This window comes from Corvus cornix, chromosome 2 (assembly GCF_000738735.6).
Source record: "Corvus cornix cornix isolate S_Up_H32 chromosome 2, ASM73873v5, whole genome shotgun sequence".
Taxonomy (NCBI): Eukaryota; Metazoa; Chordata; class Aves; order Passeriformes; family Corvidae; genus Corvus; species Corvus cornix.
In genome coordinates this window covers 142,144,131-142,169,038 of record NC_046333.1, presented here as the reverse complement: position 1 = coordinate 142,169,038, position 24,908 = coordinate 142,144,131, and the positions used below count along the sequence as shown (strand labels likewise).

The 24,908-nt window shown below is 38.3% G+C and overlaps 1 long non-coding RNA gene across 2 annotated transcripts in view; it reads left to right on the top strand.

Moving 5' to 3' along the window:
• Nucleotides 1-3,951: 3,951 nt before the first annotated feature.
• Nucleotides 3,952-24,908, top strand: part of LOC109145297 — a 38,271-nt gene continuing 17,314 nt past the window's right edge. Inside the window, exon 1 of one of the 2 annotated variants that reach the window (XR_002046608.3) lies at nt 3,952-4,136. This is a non-coding gene — a long non-coding RNA (uncharacterized LOC109145297). Of the gene's footprint in view, nt 4,137-22,075; nt 22,793-24,908 lie in introns of those variants that run through there. The other variant, XR_005601551.1, reaches the window with a different exon arrangement.

Here is a 24,908-nt window from a genome sequence, read left to right as displayed (position 1 = left end):
ATTTCCACTAGGAGGAAACAAAGACATAAATGGTAAGTACATACAGACTTTGTTTTATGGTAGAAGAGATGGGTCTGCTCATCTGTGTAGGCTGCTTCAGTTAGATGAACAGTCTGAGCTGTTCAACCAGGATCTCATCATACTTACTGGAGGAGATAACTACTATCAGGAGGTGAAGCATTTTATTCTAAGGCAAGAATTTAAGTTCATAGACACAATGTATAATAAATACTTTTACAAGAGATGCCAACTCTATACCTTGTAACAACATCAGAAAATGTCTCTGTTCCTTTGAGAGAGACATTGTCTTGGAGCAGGAACAAAAGTATGCCAAATACATCCATTTTAAAGAATATTGGTTGATAACATTTTCTTGTAAAGAAAATACCTGAAATTAGTTTTCACCTGGTCTAGGGATACTATTAATGTGCTCATGTGTTCCTCATTCATTAGAGCCATCCTGAGATGGTATAGAAAGGAATGGTCTTATGCAAGACAATCTCTACTCACTGAATGTGCAGGGCTTTGATATATTCAACTAATCTTTTGAACATGGAGTATGTAACATACAGTGATTTCTCCATTTTTGTCTGTTAAAGATGGTGGCTGTCAGGACTTTAAATCCTTATTAGTGATTGAAATAATTTGTCAAAATATCTTGTACCCTGAGCCCATCCTGCGTGCTAATGAGTTGGAAGTCTCACTCATGAGTGCAAAATACATCTGAAAATGTTGGTCTGATTATCTGGATGACTGGACAGTTGTCACCATCTTGTGATCCCTTCCTATACAATGGCAATACCATCTTTATTCCTACCTCATCATCTTAGCACAGGATTTGAATGTAGTGCTTTTAAAGCCTGGTTGTCTTGGGCAAAAAAATGAATGCTTTCATGAGGTCTATTTGTGCACCTCTTAGTCACTTCTCAAAGAATACTTGTTGCTGTTGGGCCACTTCAATCCACATTGAAAGGTGGTTAGAAGTCAAAGATCTTGATCACTTGTATTTTGTGAGAAAAGATTTTCTGGCAACAGGGAAATAAACACTCAAATAGAAGCTTAATTTGGTTCTAGAAAGGACAAGTTTAAGGTACTAAAGGCCAATTCTGAGATGCCCTTTAGTAGCAGAGTTACAGGCTGTCTCATTGTAGCAGGAGGAAAGGTCACAGAGTTTCCTCCTTGCAGCTGATAGTTTCCTGTTTTACTTTAGCATAGGTCACATTGCCTGTTATTGTTGGCTGTGATCCCTCACTGACTGGCTGATACACACCAAAAGCTGCCTTTTAGCCCACAATGCTCAACCACTAATCAATTGTCTGAGCATAAACTTAGACCAACATAGCATCATATTACATGAGCTGTGCAGTGTACTTGGCATCATCAGGGCTGAACTGTTGAGGCAATGTAGACAAAAGTCAATTCTAATCTGAAATTTGCAGTCAGATGTTTCTCCTTTTGACCCATATCCTAATTTTGTGCTTTCACATTTGACTCAAAAGATGACACGTTATTTTGGCAGGCTGCCCACAGTATAAGTAACAGAGACCTCTTTGAATATCTGCCCCTTCTCCCTGAACCAGTTTTAGTTAATAAGAGAATTACCAGAAAATGCTATTTTGAAATAAAAACATTCATAAATGCAGAGGCAATTTGTAAATAGCTTTGAGAAGAAATAAAATGTAAAGGGGAGAAAACATCAAGATGTATTTTTCAATTTTCAAAATGGAACATTTTAACTTCTCATGATGAAGAGATGTTTTCTTTTATGAAATTACCTCACTTAAGAAAAACGGTCATTTTAGATATCCAGAAAACAAAGCAGGCATTTAGTTTTCAGCTGAACATTTTGCCTTAGAATAATTTTTGAATTATTGTATCTCCGTATTTTTCCACAGAAATGGAACTTAAAATTTCATTATGCCCATGGCTCTACTATTCTGATGACAGGTATTTACTCAAGGTAGAAGCCAATTTAGGAAATCTATATGGACACTTTTTTAACAAATAAAGGACAACATGCATGAAGTAGAAATGGGATGATGAAATTGTCAAGTCCTAGCAAATTGTTCTCTTCAAGGAAAAACTTGCTACAGTAAACAGAAAACATGAAGCACTAGTGTACATATTTTTAAATCCCTTGTGTCCCTCAGAATGTAGTGGTTAGCAGCAAGTTAGTGCCAGTGGCCACATTGTATGGTTGCCTACAGATGTGAAATATTTTAATTAAGCTGTTACAAGGTAAATAGCTTAGTTATGCATTTAACAATCTGTAGTTGGATTTTTGTTTTACTGCATGAGGTAAATGCAACTGAAAATACATTGCTTTTGAAGGAAAAAACATGAACTGGGTAGGGACTGTTTTCAGTGAATTGATGAAGGTGAACTTATAACTTCTGCAAGCAGCATACCAAATAGAGGTGAAGGGAAGAAAATAACTTTTCTTTAATGGAGGGTACCTATTAATCCTGTCAAATCATGTTCTGATATATCCATCTTCTAGTGCTGAAATAATGCAGTTTGGCTATGAGAGATTCTAACAATTAGTGACTGTATTTGTCATTTTAAAAGATTTCATTGCAATTAGGTTTAAGTTGTGAAGTGTTGAGCAAAGTTGTCATCCGCTGGGGGTTGTAATGAGAGAGTAATTCCTCATTTGAGTTTACACTCATAGGGGCAAGCTGTATCCTGAGAGTTTGAAAGGGTCTTAAAGGGAAAGGTTTGGGGATGGCTGCAGAGCTTGAATAGGTCATCTGATGTGCTGTGCGACAGCACCATTGTGTGACTGGTATGATGGGTCCCTTCTACTGGACAGTATTATCATAATAGTTATACTAATCTCTTCTGCTAATGAATTAAATGGTGACAAAGTGGGGGCACTGGCACTGGAACCAGCCCAGTGAGCAAATGTTAGACAGTCCTGGCACTAGGACAGGTTTGGCTTGAATAGATTTGGCCTGGACTAGTCAGCACTTACCCAGTTCTTGTGGGCAGGAATTATCAAGAACCAGGGACCATTCCTAACAGATATTCTGGGTGTAGTTGACCTATTTTGAAGGACAGCAGTCGAATAATATAAAGAACTTTTGTGTAAGGCAGCTTCATTTCTAGAGGAGTGTTTTGAAAATGTTTGCTTTAACTGCATGGGTGTATCCAGACTGAAGAGGTCTTTTTCATCAGTAATGGGTGACAGAAAATTTGGAGTGTTATAAGAGTAATATCTACAATGGTTCATAGATCATTATCACTCATATAAAGTTATTCCTGATAGTCCTCCAGGGAGATTATCTTCTGCACTGAAGCAATATGGATGGCTTTTCCAAACCTCCTAATTTTTTTTAATAGGTTAATAAACTCTTGAATACTATGATTCTGGTTAACCTCGTAATCCACATAAATGTCCCCTTCTGCTTTGGCCTTGCCAAACTTTTTGCCTTGATGTAATGGCAGAATGCCTTGATCCTGTGGCAATGATTTTCAGACTGAACATGAAGATGGTTGACAGTGTCAAACAGTTTAGGAGATACAGGAGAGAAAACATTTGCTTATAAAGATTTTACCCTCCATATCAGAATGGAATTAGTCTGTTGTCTTCAGGTTTTTAGCATTCTCATTTTCTCCTCCTATTGCTGTCATGCATTTACCTCCACCTCAGGATTAAAATAAATCTACCCATGAACATAACTGTTTCCTAAGTGCATGGTCGTCCTTCCAATCTCATTATTTACCCTGTAATATTGCTTTTCAGTTCCCACTGTCTGGCTGTGAGCAACTTAAGATGTCTCCGGGGCAGTAAATAAACAAAGCCAGCTCAGTGTGAAAACTCTTTGCTTCTCTGAGTCTTAAAAAAATAAAATTTTGTGTGTGGGGGGGAGGAGGTGTGAAAGGGAGGAAAATATTTTTTGCAACAGCTGCCAGTAAACAGCTGGGTTTCCAATGTAATGTTCCATTGCAGCTCCCAAATTATTTTTGAGTTATTGTTTGGTTTTACAGTGTGGTTTTATATTACAGGTTTTCATCTCTGTTTTCAGTTTCAAGAGATTTTGATACTGGGTGTCAGAGGAGTCCTACTCCTGGAGAATGGCTGTCCTGAAGTTGTGCCTGATGGAAGAGCTTTGATTTGCCTATGGATGTAACATGTAAGGTGTCTTCTATGCCACTTCTCTGAGGAGTCTTGCAGTCCAATCTTACTGCACAAGACTATGCTGAATGCTTTGCTATCATTAAAGCAGGTGGCAGGTTGTGCCAGGTGCCATAGATTGACTTGGGATTCTGCTCATCCTGGGTGCTGGCTGGGAGGATTGGGTATTTTTCTGAAATAGACTGATTAAAGTCCAAAAAATATTTCAGACTTTTCTTAACATGGCTCTGGATTTCGCAATAAATAACCAGTTCTGGAGTTCTTAGCAAGAAAGATTTTTCAGTTAATAAATTAAAAATCAGCTCATTGTTAACTTCATGAACATTAAAAACAGTAGATGAAAATGAAATTTCCTATGAAAATAAAAATGTTCCTAGGAAAGCAGCTCCTCCATTTGACTGTGTCATTTGGAATACCTTTTTCTGAGAATATTTGAGCTTATATTTGAGTATATTATACTTAATATATCTCCCTATCTCCTCTCTCTCCCTCTCTCATGCTTGACTCATCTATTAAATGTATTTGGAGTATAAACCTTTAGGAAAAGGGGTTAAAGGGTGCCTGATCTGCCTATAGCTTTGTTTGATTCCATTCAACTGTGACAGCAATTTGTCTACTTGGCCACTTGTCTGTAGCTGACTTTTCAAAATTTTCATTTATGTTTGTGTGGTAGAACCATAGTTTTTTATAAGTAGCTGTATACATATCAGTAACAAGAAGGTTTTTTAAGTAGAAGGAGATATTTAGTACCCCAAAACAAGGGCACGGTGTAGAGAAGTGTGAGTGTAAACTCAAATGAGTTTGGTACACAAGGAGTCATCTTGAGAAGTGGAGACACTACAGGCCTGGAGCCTGACAAAACTGTTTACAGGGTGACACAGACAGCAAATAGTATCTAATATATGTAAATGGCACTATATGTAGGAAATGTGGATGTAACCTGGACAAGCACCAGTGAAGAAAGAGAAGGCTAGAAATGTGTGTTAGAGAACTTATATAAATGACACTAACTTGAATGAAAAAAAAGTAAAAGAAAAGTTAAAAATTAAGAAAGAAGCAGATGGAAAGAGGAAACTCTTTTTGAACATCTTATTCCTCCTGGTGAAGGATTTCAGATTCTGAGTCCTCCCTGCAAGATCCCACTACAGCCAACATCAGTGTGAAACCACTCACCTTAGCATGCAGAGAAGCAGAAGGGGGAGTTTAGCAGCAAGAAAAGTTGTGCTCTAATCAGCTGACTTCAGATTCTCTGAGTTTATTTAGGGTTGAGTTTTATTTTTTGTATGTAATTATGTTCAAAGTAAGTCACAGGAATCTGAGTAGAGAGGTGGCTTGCATTAAAATGACATAAGTGCTGAGTGGCTATCTTGATCTCCTGTGATGAAATGAAAGGAAAGTCAAACAAACAACCAGCAGACATCTTGGCTTTGCTTGTGTGAAGAAGAGATAGCAAATCTTAGACAAACATGTTGCTTATTATTGCCAATAATGAAAGGTGTCATATTATACACTAAACAGACTTGGTGCTGATATTTAAAATCCAAGATTCTTAAGAAATTCTGCACCACTGACTATGATAACAACCGAATGTCATTGACTTCTTTATGGATGGTGTGTATGAAGAAAATGGACAGCAACCATATCTCTGATTTTGCAGTTATTGGTGAAAAAAAGACAAAGAGAAACCAGTTTTTAGCTTCCTTATTGTGTCAAGTCATCTGCAAATTTGATATGATCAATGGCAGATAAGAACACACCTTAGTGTTTGCATTGTTTGAACATGGGGTCTGAACACTATTTGACACTTAGAATCACCACAGAATCATGGAATATCCTGAGCTGGAAGCGACCTACAAGGATCATCAAGCCCAGCTTCTGGATCTGCACAGGACAACCCTTTGTCTGCTGTGATGGTAGGAAAAATATTTACCTTCTTCCAGTCCTCAGAAACCTCCTCAGCTGCCATGATGCAAAGGTAAAGGACAGTGGCCTTGCAATGACATTAGCCAGCTTGTTCAGCACTATTTAGCAGTATGCCCACTTTTTCTCTTGTTTCTTTAGCTGCTAAGGTACCTGTAGAAGCCCTTGTTGTTGACCTTACACGTTCTTCACCAGACTGAACTCCAGGTGGGCTCTGGAATTCTTTGTCCTATCCCTGCATGCTCAGGCAGTGTCCTGTATTCCTCCTTAGCAACGTGATTCTCCTTCTGCCTCCTGTAGGCATCCTTTTTAATGTCCAAGTTTTGTAATGGGCTCTGTCTTCATCCATGCTGGCATCCTGCCACCTTTGCCAGACTTCCTATACAACCAGATGGACTTTGTTGAGCAAGGAGGAGATGATCCCTGAAAATAGAACAGCTCTCCTGGATCATCTCCCATAAGACTCTGCTAAGCATGTCCCCAAATGGGTCAAAATCCTCTCTCCAGAGTCATGGTCCTTTTTTTCTTCCTTTTCTCCCTTCTTCTGAGATCCTTAATTCTGCCAATACCTGTTCACTGTAGCCTACCTCTAGTCTTGGCTGTGAAAAGCAAAAAATGCTAGTAAGTAAAATATCTTGTCGTGTGATAAAGATACTGACTAGCAGTTCCTCATCACAGAAATAATATTTGCAGTTGTGACCATTCCTTTATCAAAATATTGCACAAATCAGCATTTTTGAGGCTAGGCTTGTAAAAGGCAAAACATTACATTAAAAGTTGCCTGATGGGTGTTTTGCTTGGCCAGAGACAAGATAATGACTAATGTTTCAAACAGATATGAAATACTGGGTTTTTTTTTCTTCTGCTGAGTAGTTCATCCCAACAAGTGCTATGAAGCCAGCAAAAGGCTCTTAGAATTCATGTGTAAGTCCCTGAACCAGAGTAGAAATTTCAACCATCTTGCTGGTAAACTTTTACATCATGGAGTGAAAATGCATCTGGTAGTTACATAAAGAAAAATATACAAGGCTGTAATTATTTTTTTTTGTTGTTTTCTACTCAGTGTATAAATAAAAACTGGAAACATGGATAGGATAGCATTGGAGTCAAAAGGGGAAATGAGTTTAAAAGCAGTCCTTGAGGGCATTAACGTTAATAGCCTGATTGAAATGTTTGACTGAGGGTGTCCAAAAACCACTAATTGCTGGGAGCTAAAAGAGTTTTCCAAAAGAATTATGATTTTTAAACTTGTACAGTTCCTTTTGTTTTGGCCACTGTAGGGAACAAGATAACAATCTAGGAGGACCTTTGGTATGGTACAGTTGGACTATACTTACATTAATGTTTGCTGTTGCAAGAAGTGCTGTTATAACAGACCATCATGTCCTCCAAACACTGGCAGAACCACTAATAACAGGGCAAAAGTGTTCTTCGGTGTGTAATTCTCACCAGCACTCCAACAGCGTAGTACTGAGTAGTGCTATTGTGAAAAAGAGACTAACTGTGAAATCTTCACTAGGAGCTGTAGCTCCATCCCACGTGCTTCTCTCCCCTCCTCTCCCTGGAGTAACTGGAAAGAAAACATTGCAAATGATACGTGAGAAGTGCTCCTGGCATGGTCACTAGCTGTGGCTGAAGTGATGAGATATTGTGAAATCCAAACACATGTTTTATTATAAGGAAAAACTTTGTTCAACTATTATGCAGTGCTGAGGAATCCACACTTCATTTGCAGGGGAAGAAAATGTTCTATGTCAATTCTTTGAAGAGATGTTACCCACTTCTTGTGGGCAATCACTTCAGTGTTACAGCTTGCTTCTAGATTCCAGCTATGTAAAAAATGTTGCCAATATCAAATATGCTGACTGCTGTATTCCATGGGCGAATGTTTTCTACAAGGAGCAGAATTCTGAGGAACAGTTAAGGATCTCTGGGTCCCCTTCTTCTCTGATTACCTGAGACTTGTTTATATCTGAATAGTCTGTTAAAATATACATATATCAAAGAAGTGGTAAATCTCTTAAGTACAGGTGTTGTTGTAAGAAACATGTAGATTCCATAAAATACCTATTGTCATTTTCTTTGGGGTAGAGATTGAGAATTCCAGGGTCTGAGTTGTCCAGACTAATAGCTGAGTCTTTAACTCTCGTACCTCTGAAAAGTAACCTGTATCTGAAAAGGTTACAGAAATATAACTTTTACCCACAAGGAAAGTAAAATATGCAGAACTAGTACACAGCACTAAGGTACACGGTAAGTGGATCTACAGTACTTTTCTGAATGGCTTAATTATGGATTGGCTTTGTCTCAACATGAATTACCTAAAGGCTGAGCTGTTTAAACCATACCAAAGTTCTAATGTAATTGAACCCAACCTAAGACTGCCTTCTGGGACAGCATTGAGTTTACCTCTAGAGCTGCCTTACTCTGTTCATTGACCATGTGATGACTGGATGCGGGATCCATTTAGTCTAACTTAATTTATGTAAAAGTCAATCATCAGCATAGGACAAAGTTAATAGAAGTTACACCTTAAATGTCCTGACAATAGGTAATTTTTCTGGGCAGCAACCATGTTGAACAGGAAATGCAGATGTCAAAAAATCTGAGAAAGAAATTAAAGAAATTAAACCATTCTTTGCCACTGACTGTAGTGGGATCAAAACTTAACCTCTGATGCGCTTATTGCACCATAATCTACATTTGGTCTTTTTCACCCTGAACATGATATAAAGGATGTTGATTAAGCAAGGGTTTCATAACAAATATTCAGACTGGAGACCTGGATATTAGTGATACTAGATGTTACTCAAATTACTGTGATAGTCTCTGCTGTGGCTATGTTGGGTAAGTTTGTGGACAGTCTCTGATGAAGTCACCCAGCGGGTTTGGAAAGGTAGCTGTTAAAAGCAGTGCTGCATTCCCACTGAATGCACACCTGCTTGACTCCAGGAGACCTCATGTCATATCTCTACTGCACTGAATTGTTGATGACCTGCAGACATAAACTTCACATAGACATGCTCATTTTGATCTCCTCCATATAATTTGCTGCAGAGTATGTCATTAAAAAAAAAGTTATAAAAAGTCATGTTTTCCCTCTATCCTCAGATCTCAGATGAATCTCAGCCCAAAATTCAGAGGCTCTGTCCCCCTTATCAGATATCTGCTTTTGACCTGTATCCTTTCTCCAGTCACCATATCTCAATTTCTATAGTCTCCATTAAGCTTCTTCCCTGAACTTGTGAAAATTTTGTCACCTAAATATCTAATCTAATGCTTGTATTGTGTCATGTTTAACAATTCATCCCTTGGAGACCACTGGGCTGCATTTCTCATTGTGCAGAAGCTGGAGGAGGTTCTCCTAGTTAAAGGAAGTACCCAAAGGAGGCTATGCCCAGGATGTTGGGGAAGATTTCATATGCCTTCAAACTTTACAGTTCAAGCTTGTCAAAACAGAGCAGCCTAAGAAGCTTTTGTATTTTTTCTGTTTCTCTGTAAATTGCCAGCAGTTTTCACTCTAAAGATATACAAAGATAGCAGGGAAAAAACTTCCATTCTTCAAAACTCCATTAGCTAAATATTTGACATCTATTATAGTAGAAGTTACAATGGCTGGATTTTCAGAGGTAAAAGGAATACACTATTATTGAATGTAGCTATAACCCTTAGTTTTGCAAACATTCTTGTTTGTAATTATGATAAACATTGTTAAATTCATAATTAGCCCATTTTATCCTATGGGAAAATAAAAGATAGAACAATATATATATTTAAGTGTGGCTGGCTTAAATGAAAATTTTCCCTTCTTAGTTCCTTACTTCTAATGTTTATATCCCCAGGACAGGACAGGTCAAGATGTAATCTGTGGTACTTGCAAGAGTCAATGAATATAAAAGCCTATTATTTTAAGGGGCTCTTTAGGGTTTTAACACTCTTAACAAGCCTCTCAGGGCTAACATTTAACACATGTGCCCTATAGAAGCCTGTAATTTACCACGTGCCATCAATTTCATATAGTCCAATATATGGCTGTCAACCAGGTGCAGTTCTGCCTGCTCCATAAGAGTTCAAGTATTCTGGTGCAGCCCATGATGGCTTAAGTATGTTAAATAGCTGGCTGCTCTCCTGCTTTGTTGAGGTTGCATGCTGAGACCAAAGCTGGTAATGCCTGAAAATTATTTCTCACAATTTTCACTCCCTCTTTAATTGGACATACACAACAATGCTGACACAAAAGCTAGCAGTCCTGCATCCTGAAAAGAACACGTGGCTTTTATTACTATTATTATTATTATTACTATTATTACTATTATTATTATTAGGTGGAGTTCAACATATTACTGAAATCTCATCATCCAAAACCCCAACTTTAAAATTTGTTGGGCATAAAAAATCTGGGCTGTGTGGGTAGGGTTTTTTGAAAATTATTACATTGGAGAATATTTTCATGACAATCAGAGAGCAGAGGTCTACAGCAGCCGCCACATTACCATGACAAATGAGCAGTAGCACAAGCTCGTTTAAGTTGTGAGAAGTAAATATGCCTGAAAGTGTCCATGCTCTTGTTTTTGGCATCCTTAAAGAATGTGAAAAAGTTTTGGGGTGTTTGTGTCCTAAAAATGTTTTGTGTAATAATATTCAGCTTCTTCCTTCTCTAGTGGTGAATTGGGAATGAAATGGGCTGAAGTTGAAGAGGGAGGAAAACCACAACTGGCAGAGAAATTGTAGACCTCAAAATTAGCTTTTCTTTGTGTGAATAGCAAAAATACGGAGGGTTTTTTTGTAGAGAAAAATGGCTAGCCGAGGCACTGACATTTTTCTAGACAAGAGAGTGGTACAGAAATAAAGGCTGATCTTCACCTCTGTTATGTTTTCAAGGGCACTTTGAAATTCTGTTAGTGTTGTATAGATTTTAAGTTGCTTTTTATGATCCTCTTGGTGTTGCACAGATATATAGTTTATTTTTGGGAAACATTCCATGTTAGTTTACATAAAGCACCCCCTGATTACTGTTGTATTCACTAGTTGTTTATATATAAAATTACTTCTGAGCCTTAGTGGTTTGGCTTGGGTATTTAATTGCTTTGATTTGTTTATTGTATATGATGAATTAGTGTTTACTGGTTTAAACTCAGCCAGAGTGCACTTTATAAAAATGCTGGTTTAATTTCTAAAATACAAAGACATTTAATTTGTTTGAGATGGTAAGGTGGCTTACAGTGAGTTGGTTCATGCGGGTGCTGATCTTTTTGTGACACCTCATGACTCAGTGGACTCCTAAGGCCGCCTCTGAAGCCATTTAAAGAATTACCAGGGGATTTCTTGCTGGACTCTACTTGGGCCAAGTAGAACTATATGTTATATATGATGAAATCATTTAAATATTTTAAATGGCTAAATAGGGCACATTTGGATTAGTTGAGACAAGTTGTCAGTTCCTGTTGAGTAAAACAGATAATTTTGTCAAAGAGGAAATGGTCAAAGAAAACAAATTCTGAGGAAAAAATACAATGAAACTTTCCAGAAAAACCTTTTTGGTCTTATTTTTTTAAATTTTGAATCTGATTTTTTCTTTTTAAAGCTCTGAAAAGTAAAAGGGCATATCCAAAATGTGATTAAAGTATTAATTCTAATATTAATATTGTAGGTCAAACAAAGTAAGATTACATATAAATGGAGCTCTTTTCTACCAAGAAACATTAAATTTGGTTTGATCTAAGTAAACTTTTTCTATCAATAGGCAATCTCAAAACTATTTCATATAAACCCAGCTTTCTTTATAATTGTCAGTCTTTGCCTTACATTTTAGAGGGAACTCTTGAATGCGCCCTTTAAGTTATTGATGACTACCCCAATCTTAGAAAGAGCCTTTGTTAATATGGATTTTGTATTGCATATCCCTAATATGGGTTACATTCTACCTTTAAAAGTGGAATTTCACCCAATGTACTATGAAGTAGCATGTGTGATGTCATATCACTGTGATCAAACCTGATCTTTTAAATAGCAAAAAGGGATTGGACAAAGTAGAAGTTAGTGAGAAAATAGAACTGCATTTAGCCTACAATAACTGTATATTTTCACTGCATTTCTGTTTAGTTAGTATGAAGTATGAGTCTGTATATAGGACCAAAAGTCTTGACCACAGATATATTGCTTCACAAATAAAGACTTGTACATGGAGAGAAATGTATTGTGGTGAAACTGATGTGAAGTTCCTATACACAATTTATATTCCTGACTTGATGTGTTATTCAGATGTTGGATAATTGGGGTTTTTTTCCCAGAAATCACTGGTGGGAACTAAAAGTGGACTGAAGACACACTAGCAGCTTTAGAGTGTTTGATAGAAATGCAAGTTTGTCAGGTTGTGTCATACAAAATGTGATTCACGTCCTCTCCTGAAACAGCTGTTTTTTCAGAAAAAAAAAAAAATTGGGTTTTTTTGTTCCAGAAAAAGCAGATTGTGTTAATTTTTCTTCAAAGCTGTTCATGTTGTGTTTAGGAAAACTGGATGTACAGCTACTTACCCTGGAAAACAGGGTGGAGAAGGTCGCTGTCTACATTTCTTGTTAGATGAAGATTTCTCAGAATGCTTTTTCTTCAAATGGCAGATCTATGAATAACAGCTGACCATGAAAACGCTGAATTGCTACAACAGTGATATTCCTGTACAGTTCTTCTGGCTTCTGTTTCACTTCTTAAAACATTAATATCTTCTAAAAATCATAGAAGGAAAAAAACGTAATTGGTGAGAAAGCCAAAATCATTGGCCAACTCTTATTAGGAATATGAGTTAAAGGAAAATGATGTGGTGTAATCACATTTTACACACGTGTTGTAATCAATTTTAATATTGATTGGACATTTTTATCACTGCTGTCTTCCTTTGACCTGTCCTTTAGAAGAGCTGCAATAAAGTAGAAATGTTAATTCTTCCTCATTACAGCTCAGTGGTAGTTAAGTGTTAGCTTTATAGATGGACACAATCAAATGCTGTTGATTGCATGAGTTGAACTTGGGTTCCTTATTATAGATATTTATTTTTAATTGAGTTTGTTTAGCAGAAAAAGTGAGGAAGTGTTCATCCCAGAATACTGAATGAAATCACATAATGTACTGGGATATGTTGTAAAACACTTGCTACCTGTACATCTCCTTCTGTTCCTTGCTAGAAGGACGTCTCCTTTCAGGGAGGACATACTGGAATGGTAATAGACTGCAAGAAAACAGTAAATTCTACCACTTCAGAGTCTTTCCCATGGCTTTAAGAGGATGTATTCTTTAGAAAAGAGCTCCTCTGAAGGCCCTCTGAGATTTGAAGTGCAAAGTACTTTTCCTACCCCAGTGACTGTAGCTCTTCAGAATTCCCCAGGGATTTGCCTGATTTGTATTTCCGTCATACTCAGGAATAATAAAAAGGAATAAATCGTTATGTGCTATTTATTATTCATTACAAGTATTTTAACACTGATGAGATAATCAGGGAGTTAAAAACTTCGCACCTTTGAAAATCTAATCAATAGAGTGCCTAGAGAAAGAAGACAGCTATTCAAAAACAACTTTAAAATAGACAGCTCATTTTTTGCAGCAACATTTTGAAGCCATTGTAGCAGTCTGTCACTATCTTATGATTATCTTTTATATTTGCGAGATTTCTTTCAGTATGCACTGGCAATTGGGGTTTTTTCACAAAAACCCATATTGAACTGGACAAATTAACTGGTCCAGCTACTGGGTGCAGCAATGCCCTGTAAGCATCATCCCAGGCAACACAGAATGCAGGAGCCCATCTAAGTATTTAAAAATGAAGAAGAGGATGTTTAAGTCCGGCAACACAGAACATCTGAATTCACTTTCTTATACAGAAAAAACATTGCTAAAATGTTTCTTAGAAAAGAGATAGAGAACTTGTCAAGTTGAAGGCTCTAGACTACAAGTCTGATGAAAGCAGCTGAGGAAGCTGGGGGTGTTTAGCCTGGAGAAGAGAAGGCTGAAGGGAGACCTTATCACTCTCTACAACTCCCTGAAAGGAGGTTGTAACCAGGTGCGCGTCAGCCTCTTCTCCGAGGCAGCTGGCGGTAAAACAAGAAGAAATGGCCCCACATTGTGCTAGGGGAGTTTTAGATTGGACACCAAGAATAATTTCTTCACTGAAAGAAAGCTTTGGAAAAGGCTGCGCAGGGAAGTGGTGGAGTCATCATCCCTGGAGGTATTTAGAAAATGTGTGCATGTGGCACTTGGGAATATGGTTTAGTGACGCCCATGTTAATGGTTGGATTAATGGTCTTAGAGGTTTTTTTCAACCCTAATGACTCTATGTTTTTGTGACTAACTAAAACATAAACTAACTAAAGTTGCTCCACTGCAGGGTAGGGACTATGACCCCGACTCCTGAGTAGGCAGAGCTATTTCCTATCAGCCACCATTAAGTGGCCTGTCCTCTTGGCCACATCCACCTCCTCAGGACTTCCTACTGAGTGGGTCAGATTGATCCCAGGTTAGCATCTTCGTTTTTCTGGATCCTGTACTAAGTTTACTTTTTTCCAAACACTGTATGAGGAGTAGTATTTCCTAGTTTAGGATTGCAAATCCATTAAGCCACATGGTGTCATTCAGACCAGCACTATAGCACTGCACTTGCCAGGTAATTCTTCCCCTGAACTTTCCCAGGAAGGCCCAATTCACTTTTGAAATACTAGAAAATATTATCAGATATAATCAGTAGTAAAATACTTGACACATGAAAGTGTTTTAAAGCTGCTATATATTTCATTGTTATGGGCTGTTTCATCACTAAACATAGAAAAATTGTCTTTTTATGTGATGGAGCACTGGAGAATGAAACAAAAGTCCTTCTGTGATGGACATCTTCATCCAAAATGCCTGACCTTGGCCATCATGGAAGCTGGAATTTCAAGGGAAGCTGGCCTCAAGGGGTTGTGGCTAGTTAATACTTCTGGAATATTATGGTCATTTGCAGGTAATCTGGGTACCATTTTATCCCTCAAAGATGGAAGAAATTCGATGGAATTAATTTTGCCTCAGGAATGAAAAAATCCTTTTATGGGCCCTGAAAATGTTGTTGACTCCACTGGGTTTTGCATTTAGACAGCTACCATACCAATTCATCTGATATTTTTCAGTCAATTTGGCAGTCATGTTTCGAGTGCTGGTAAAATAAAGATAACTCTATCTCATACTGTGTAAGTGCTGCAGGATTCCTCAGAACAATCACAACTCAGATTATTTTTATAGTGTGGTTTTTATAGTGATATGCTTCACCATTCTACAAGGCTGAGTAAACATCCACTCAAGCTAGACAATGTTTTTCTGTTTGTTTATGTCAATTAAAGAGCTTGAATATACAGACAGTGAATCCTACATTGCTTCCCTTAAACCAACAGAATATGAAATCAGCTGGGCTCAGTGCCGAGAAGCTGATTTCTGGTGATAAACTGAAGTAAAATAAAATCTGCTCCATATGCTTCAATTGTAAACTTTGCAACTACAAACAAAAACATGCTGCGTGACTAAATGTTGCAGTACAAAAGCAGCCATAAAGTGCTATCCCTTAAGGCAAAGTCAGCCTGTCCACTTTCAAATGTACTCTTGAATTAAAAGGGAGTGTGAGAGACCAGGTGATGCTTGGTATATGTATTGCTGGGGAGGGATGTGGTGGTTCAGGTTTCTGAGCTCAGGCCATGAGCTGAGGCATACCTTGCATCTGGCAACTGCTGGCCCTGCCTTTCTGCAAGAGTTAACCTGCAGGAACCAACACAAAGGTAACCAAACTCATGTCAGGAGTGAAACTCCCTCCATTTCTATCTACTGCATGGTTGGCATTGCATGCTTTTATCCTCAATGGGCATGCAAATGGGGCAAGTCTAGATGTAATGATTCTTCAGCTTCCTGGAATCCTAAATAACTCCGCCATGTTATAAATCCTAGATATACCTATGTGTTTCCAAGGAGAGCAAGCAAGAAGGCAGGTCGAGGTGTTGCAGACACAAAGACACGTAAATGATCCCCACATGCACTAACCAAACATTTTCAGACCTGCTCCAATCCAGTGCCTGATCTTGTCTTAGAAGGACAAAAGTAAGTAGGAGTTTGAAGAGATCCCTGGTCTATCAAAGGGAATATTTTTTTTCAAACCTGCCAACCAAGGCCTGCTTTAATACACTCTTCTGATAGATCTCTGAGCATCTGCTCTTTAAGTACAGCATTTCTGGATTACACATCGTAGCAGAAATCAGATATCCCCATGAGAAATGTCTGAATGTTTCACCTGACTTTTTGGAAGGTTTTGATAGGAGCACATTCAGGGGACTTTGCTGGAGAAACACCAAAAACTTCCTCAAGCTGAGATAGTTTAGCTGTGTCACAAATTGGAGGGGATTAAACCACTCTTCTCTGCAGCACGTTCAATGGTCTCTTGAGTTTAGAGTTGCAGAAGAAAAAAAAGGGAAACACTTTGCCACTGTGAATTAACAGCAGGCCCTGTAAACAGTCTTGCTAAAGGAAGGAGCAGCATGCAACGTTTTTGCAACATTTGAAAGAAATTGTGGGAAGGAGGCCAAAAAAACATTACCCCCAGCTTCAAACTGTAAAAGCATTTAAAGTTGTTTAAGGACCCCATGCACTCCCCTTGTATTGTAAAACCAGAACCTTCAGGGAACAGAACGTAAGGAACTGGAAAGAAAGAACTGAAGATTTATTGGTGTTTTCAGCATAAACACTCATCTGTCCCCTTTCACAGAAAAGGAAACGAGCCTGCTTTCCTCTTTCAGCTAAATGAGGGTTTTCTAAAAAGCCTCCTTGCTATGTACGTATGAAACAACACACTCAAGGAAAAATATATCATATTATTAACTGCAATATATATAGACAATTTTTTTTTAAACTAAAAACAAAGTGCCCCACTGTTTGATTTCAACAGGACAGCTATGCCTTTGGGTTTAGATCAGAAAGTGCTTCCAACTCTATTGTTGCGGGCGTGCCTGAAGCATCAGCAAAGGAAAGGGCTTCCAATTTTTAATAGAAATTCTCAATAGGGCAGAGATGATTCTTTTTCTTTATTTATTTTGCTTTTGTTTTGATCACTCCAATAGCCATGTAATGTTTGGAGGTGGCCTGGGGTAAAGCTGTAGCTGAACAGACTTTGCTATTGGTTTCCAAAATGTAACAAAACCTCAGTTCTCTTCTGAAAGGGGACGTGTGCATTAACTGCCTTGTTCAGGGTTAGGAGGAGGCAACTGAGCTTTCCTGGTCCCCTTGAGCCTCATTTGGCATCTGGTTCTGCTTACTTATCCAACAAGAAGCAAAGGTATTTGGCAGCACTGAAAAAGGGAAGAGGAGAAGGTAAACGAATCAGGACAAACTGAAAAATACAAGGAATCTGAAAACTTTATTAGAAAGCACAGCTATTTCTAGTAATCATGGGAAAGGTACCTCTTAAGGTTCCTGTTAAGAAAGTCCTGTAAAACTGAGTCAGAGTGTAGAACACATAAGCAAAGCTCAGATCCAAACATGACAAAAAGATGGCCACAGCATCACTCATGGTTGACTTCCCCTGCAATGGTGACCAGCAGCCAGTCTGCAGTGCAGGGACTACTGCCAGGTTTCCCAGAAGCATTTAACACAGTTATTCACAAGGTTTATAGATGGATGAGTAGAAGCCTTCAGATGGTTAAATGGATGCAGAAAGACCTGATGGTGTCTCCTGTCCACCCTTAGTGTTAAGGTCTTGCTGACTGTGCCTTTGCCACTCTGTTGTGTTGGTCTCACTCCACATATCTATGCTGGATATCCAAGTTGCTGCTGGATCTCAGAAGACCTCAGTTCAGTTTACCTCCCAAGGTAGGTTTTGCCTTCTTGAATGTAAGACTGCCATCCTTGGCCCTGAAACCTTATTTGTTCCCCAAATTTGCCCACAGTTTAAACTTCTGCTTTTGAAACTCATCCATAAGGTGATTTCCACCCTTAAAGTGTCAGCCTTCCTGATTGCAGTACATATTTGAAATATAAAACACACATAGATGTCTGTCCTGAGAAGTTTAATAAAATCGCACAGGGCTGAGGGGCATGCATTTCCCTGAGCTTGTTTTTTCAGCACTCTGAAACATTCTTTGGTTGGAGTCTGGTCCTCTAGCATTGCCTTTCTGCCCCTTGGTATGTTCTGTCTCTTTCCTTGCTTCAGTCTTTTCCTCCCTCATAAGCAATTTCTGCTTTCTCTGAACCCTATAATTGTGGACAGATAAGAAAAAGACCTCCTTTCATTCTTCCCATTTCAAGTGTTCTAACAAATAGAAACATTCAGGTTAGGTACTCTTCTCTGCACGTTGTCTGATTGTACATATGCAGCAGCAACTACGTTCTGGTCACCACAACTTCTAGACTGTAAATACAGACATTCTCCAAACCTCACTCTTGCTCTTTGTTATGTTCCATTATGTGAAAAACTACTTCTGTGCTCATGACTCACTGAAACACCCATGTCCTTCTACAGCACTTCTGTAAACAAGGCCCACAGCATCTGTCAGATCTTGCATTAATTCATTACAATTAGGAATGTTCTGAACTGACCTCCTATACATCTTTATGGCAAAAATACTCCTTTAAAAAATCAATCTGACTTGAAGATCCCTCACTAGGAAAAACCCACCAAAACTCATGAAAAATAAGTATCCTTTTTCATTAGCTTGGAAACTTTCATAAAGAACATAACAGTTAACTGCTAACACCTGAATTGCAAATGACCTGATCAATGCACTTAGACTGCTATTGCATATTGCAACATATTCTTTTCCTAGAAAAATAGTAGTACAGTCTTCTGAGCAACACACGGTGCAAGTGGAGAAGCAATTTAGGTTAGTCAATAACTTCCATCTGTTCTGAAGCAGTAAGTATGAAAAGAGTTCCTTTATTCTGGCATATATTCATGGCAACGCCTCCTCAGTTTTATTTGTTCCAGGGTCTGCCATTAGTGTATCCTGCAACTATTGCTTGTCCTGTACATATTTCTGAGTGCCAGCCATACAAGGAGGTGGACTGTTACCTCGGGTGCTCTATCAATTCTTGTAAGATGTATATTTATTTCTTTTCTGTGGCCTGACTGAATAACAAAAACAAATCTCCCTCAGCTTTGTTTCCTATGACTTCATTGAAAAGTATATGTTCCCCTGTTTTATCATAATTTTAGAGTTTACTAGCTTATGTACTTCAATTAATGTGTCTTCCTAGGAAAAACATGAAAATACTTCCTTAAAGTGTTTCCTGACCTTTATTCTGTCTTATATTTGCATGAAACTGTTTTTCTCCCTTGCCTATTTAAAAACATACACTATTTATTTCTAAAGTTTTATTCAACCAAGGGCTGTAACATACTTGCTGAAATAGGTTAGGATTTTGAAAACCTAGAAATTGTGACCCTTATGCCAAATGTTTGGAGAAGTACCTATCAATTCAGGGTTCTCAACTTTGATATGAACTATTTGGGATGCCAAACTTGAGACATCAAATACTGTCTCAGTCTGAGCTTTCATTGGAGACAATACTTCTGAAGGTGTTCATCATCTCCAGAACAGTAAGTTTCACTTCACAATGATGAGATGAGGGTGACATTTTTGAATCCTGCACAGTTCAGAGCCCCAGATTTAGTTGCCCATTTCTGCCCTTGCAGCCTGGAACAACTGCAAAGGTAACAGGCTGACAGCAGGATGCATTGTCCTGCAAGTACTTTGAAATGGGCCTTAAGGATTTCATTTTCTTGGCTCCTTTTCTGCCTGAGAAGCTATACAGTTTTAGACATTATGCTACACAAAAAAAATTAAGATTTCTGGGCTCTTTTATCTCTTGCAGAGGGACAAGGCATTTGACCTTCTCAGACACTCCAAGTCTCTTGCTATACAGCCATCAAGAAGCACATTTGTCTGATCCTAGATGCTGAAACTTTTGTCTCAATTTAACCATTAGACAGACATCTTTTTCCATATGTGAATGGTACATGTTGTTTGGAATGATCTTAGGACACTACCTTCATAGAATCTTCACTATTGTCTTGTCTAAATATATAAATGCCTGAAATGTATTTCTTTCTTCCCACTTGGTTATTTTACATATTCTCTTCTTTAAAAAGTGAGAAGATTTAAAGTTTGGTCTCTTATTATGCATGGTAAAGGATTTTGAATAATTTTGCCTATTGCAGGATCTTACCAGTTCAGCTCTAATGGAACTGTGTTTGAGGAAAACTCCTTCACCCCTGTCAAGTCCATCTAGAGCACTCCTTAGAGCTGCAGCCATTGGGACTGAGCCATATCAGGTGGCTCCACACACGATGGAACAATCCAGGACTGGGAAGGAAGAAATGTAGCTCACTGTTGTTTTTAGTTTCAACTCCTCTGAGGCTCTAAACTCTGAGTTGAACCTCTTAGATTCACAGCACAAAAACACAAATTAAGTAAAACAAAAATTTAATTAATTGATTACAGGAAGTTCATGAGTTTGGGAAAGGACTATACAAACATACAAGAACAATGAGCTTATATGTTGCCCATACAAACACAATGAGCTAAATCATTATACCAGAGATGGCTGGGGTGACAGGAGCCCTGGGAGCCCCAGGCCAAGGCTGTGCTATGCAGGGTTGTGTCTGGCTCTGGGCTGGCTGCCTTGAGCTGCAGAAGAACAGAGGACTATGGGCTAAGCCATGAATATGCAGCTGTGGTCCCAGCAGGAAGCTTCTGCCTCCAGGATTTACCAGGTTGTGACAACAATACAGACACACTCCTTTTGTGTCTGGGAAGATTTTTTACCCAGTTTCTTGAGACAGGACAAAACTATTGGCTGCTTGAGTAATTGTTTCATGCTGGCAACTATCCTTTTATGAAAACAGTTTTAGGAGAACTGGTTAAAATGGTAGTGTTCTTGGCATTTTGAACACCCCTGTTTAAGGAATGAAATTAACCCTGAAGAAGAAAGCCTGGCAACCACAAAATATTTGTTCCTAGATATGACTTGATCCCAGGGTAATTAGTTTGTAGACTAACCTTGCATTGTGGACCCCTGAAAGAGTTGGGGTACAGATGGTCTTGCATAGTTAGAGCAACAGTTAATAGACAGAGATAGACTCAGAGCTGGGCTTTTTGTACACAAAAGACTGTGAAAGAAATAAGACTCGGTCCTTTTAAACTTTTAAGATAAGAAGGTAGAAATACGATTACAAGGATTCTCGTTCTTAACAGCAGCAAAATGAACATGAGAACTTTTTTACAGAGGCCCTGTGCTTGCAGATCCTTTTGTGTACCTGAGTATTTGTCTTCTTTCATGACAATGGCATCATTCTTAGATTTACTGCTTCTATGTTCTTAAATTTGGTGTCATTCTGTTGTGGCCAGTCTATAAACAGATTTTGAAATGTCTCCTACAAATTAGTGCAGATGCACTTTACAACGCAGGAAGTCTCAGCATATTGAAAAAAGAAAAACGTGGAAAATTGTTGTCCAAAATCATATACAACCTGTAGCTTTTCTTTTCTTTTTGCAATTATTTCCTGGACAGTTGAAAAGTAAACCAAACCAATTTTTCCACCTTTCTCTCACTCCAGTTATCTTCTCTTTTCTTTGACTTCTTGTTAATATGTTAGCTCCAATAGGCCTCAAGGTGTACATTTTGTTTAATATATGTAAGAAGATTGGCAGGGATGGAGTTAAATTTTCCTTCAGCAGCCCATACAGTGCTCTGCTTTGCAGCTGTAACTAGAATGGTGTTGAGAACGCACCTGTGTTTTAGTTCCTGCTCAGCTTCGCTGCCACACCATCAGCATCCAGGCTCTCTCCACCCCCACCCCACTCCCACAGGCCAGTAGACTGGGTGTAGGTAAAAGGCTGGAAGGGGACATAGCCAGGACAGCTGATCCAAACTGACCAAAGGGATATTCCATACCATATGATGTCATGCTTACCAAAAAAAAAAAAAAAAAAAAAAAGCAAAGAGAAAGGAGGAGGGGAGAACATTCATTATTTATGTGATTTTCTTCCAAGGCAATTACTATAATTACTGAAGCCCTACTTCCCAGGAAATGGATGGCCATCTCCTGCTGACGAGAAGTAGGAAAAAACCTTTTGTCTTTGTCCTGGTCCTGTGCATGGCCTTTGCTTTTGTTTCTTAAAGTGCATTTATCTCAACCCATGAGTTTTTAATCTTATTTTCTTCACCTGCCCTCCTGAGGAGGAGGAGTGAGAATGGCTTGGTGGGCTCCCAGTAGCCAGCCAAGGTCAGCCCACCATTGTATGATCTGATGGATAAAGAGTTTACAATGAAACTTGGGATATATCTGCATCTTCCAAGTGATGTTGGATAAGTCACCTATATCCTGTGCTTCTGTCTTGTCTTTAGATTTTATTTATTTGTGTTCAGTTCTAAAAATCTGTCATCTTCCCCTTTGAGTATAGGACTATGATCATATATTTGTGGAGCACTTATCCCCACACAGTGGGGAACATGAAGCCCAGGAGCTCATCATTATAACAAAATGAACTTGTGGCTCAGTTGTTGTTGCTGTTTTTCAGGAACCTCTTCAACGTATTCAGATAATAAGTTGCATGACTGACAAACTGTGCAAGTTTCTCACTTTCTCCAGCCTTCTTTCATGAAGGGCTCTGCAGCCATTCAGGACACGACATAACAGAATATCTGGTGCATGGTGTTCTCTCACTGCCACGTGAAGAGGTAAAACCTGGGACTTATGGCCGTATGATAGATAAAAAGTGATGAGGGAAGAGTATCTAAAGAAGGCTGTCCAGTGCATTCATAAATGTTAAACACTTCCACTTTTCCAAATCAGTAGGATTTTCCTTACTTGTTTTCCCCTTGAATAACAGCCCTCAGTTCTGGTCAGCCAATGGGTTTTGTCACTCTTCTTCATTACAATGGATTGTCAACTCATTTCCAAGAGTCAGGTGAGTGCAGAATTTATGTAACGTAATATGAGTATAAATATTTTAAAATAAAAATACAGATAAGTAACAGCAACATAATGAAAAAGATTTTAAAAAATGTTGCAAAAATCAGTTACATTTGGCCCATCATGTTAAGTGGGTATCAACTGATGTTGTTAGTTCAATTTTCCAGTAAGGAATACAGTCATGGGAAAAGGCAGGCTTTGGTCTTTCCTACTGAACAGTCCTACTGAACTACTCCTCTTCATGTTCAACTTCTAAGAAACTGTTCATTTCTTTTATTTTTGTGCCTGGAAATAGCAATACAGCTTGATGAGCAGAAAGGTTTTATGCATTTTTTTTCTGCATCTATCTTCATGACAATAAATCTGCTAAAGTAATTGGAATGAAACACAAGACATAATATACCAGCAGGGACTGTTGAAATCTCTGCCTTCGATCTTCTTCTTAGGGTTAAAGAATTAACATAAACAAGCTATAACCAATATCAGTGCCAAATATAATAACAGACCCAACCACTTTGAATATTCTCCTAAACAAAGAAACCCTCATTATCCAAAGTGTACACATCCAGCAAGATTAATTCACTCATCACTGTTATCCTCAGAGGTAGATTTAATCTATTTATAGGTTTCTTTAAAAAAAAAAAAATCAAGAGAGAAAAGATTTTCCCAGTGAAGCATATCAATGAACTTAGTTTTCCTGCAATGGAACACCCTTTCTCTGAAGACTGCTAGGCTGGTTTACAATGGTCATTGAGAGACAGAGATGGATATGTAGTCAAATGTTATGATTTTATCAGCTTGTTTTTAATTTTGTGCATGAAATCTGGTGAGGGAAGCTACTCTTTTTTAGCAACACCCTTGTAAGTACCTAGCAATCTACATTAAAACAGAATAGGGGTATATGTTTACTGGTGTTTCCCCCGTTCTGCCTGTTTTCAGAATTGTTGATATCCTCATATTCCTCTGAGAAAAAGAAAGCAAGAATCTGTCTGGTTGAAATACTATAAAGTACACTTTACACACAATTACCTCCTATTGTTGGATAAAACATCAGCTCAGTCTTTTCCCAATACTCAGAAAGCATCATTTGTACTCAGAACATCTTTTGGCACAATCAGTCTTACTAACCTGTCCTCTTATGCATCAGGCCAGATGTTGGCTGTCAAAGTAATTATCAGCTGATTACAGATATTCTTGAAAGATTTTGACTGACACATTTATCTCCCTGTCAGTTGGTGAGTTCATCTCAAAAACCAGTGAAGAAGCAGGTCCTGATTCAACAACTGGTGAACGTAATATAACTTTAATTAAGCATTTAGGATCCACAGCAGGTTTTTTTAACTTCTGTGCATTTTCATTTTAGGCTCTGTAGTCCTCCAGGGCACTAAGCATCTCTGTGCATCACAAGTTGAAAAGCTGTTTAAATCTCAGTAACACCCTCAGTGTCTGAATAGAAACTGGTAAAGATGCTCCTCTCCCTGAACATACTGGTATTCTGCTTGGGAAGATATAGGTTCAAATATGGCTGCTGACTTGCAGTGAGGGTTGATCCCATATCCCATATCCCATATCCCATATCCCATATCCCATATCACATATTCCGCTATTTTTCATGGCTGAAAAACTTTTCAAAGAAATAATCAGGTGCATGGGAGACAATGTCTGCTTGGGTTCCCCAGACCTTTCACTAGACAAGGATAGTCAATCTTTCTGTGGTTCAGGATGTCTCAGGATTTGCTCAGTTTCATTTTTTTTGGAAGACTGATGAATAATGTATGCTGTTGAATTCTTTTCCCCAAAGAACTAAAAATATTTAATAGAGAATTCAACATATACCTACTTGTACAACCTGGAAATGTGTAAAGGATTTGGCAGAGAATA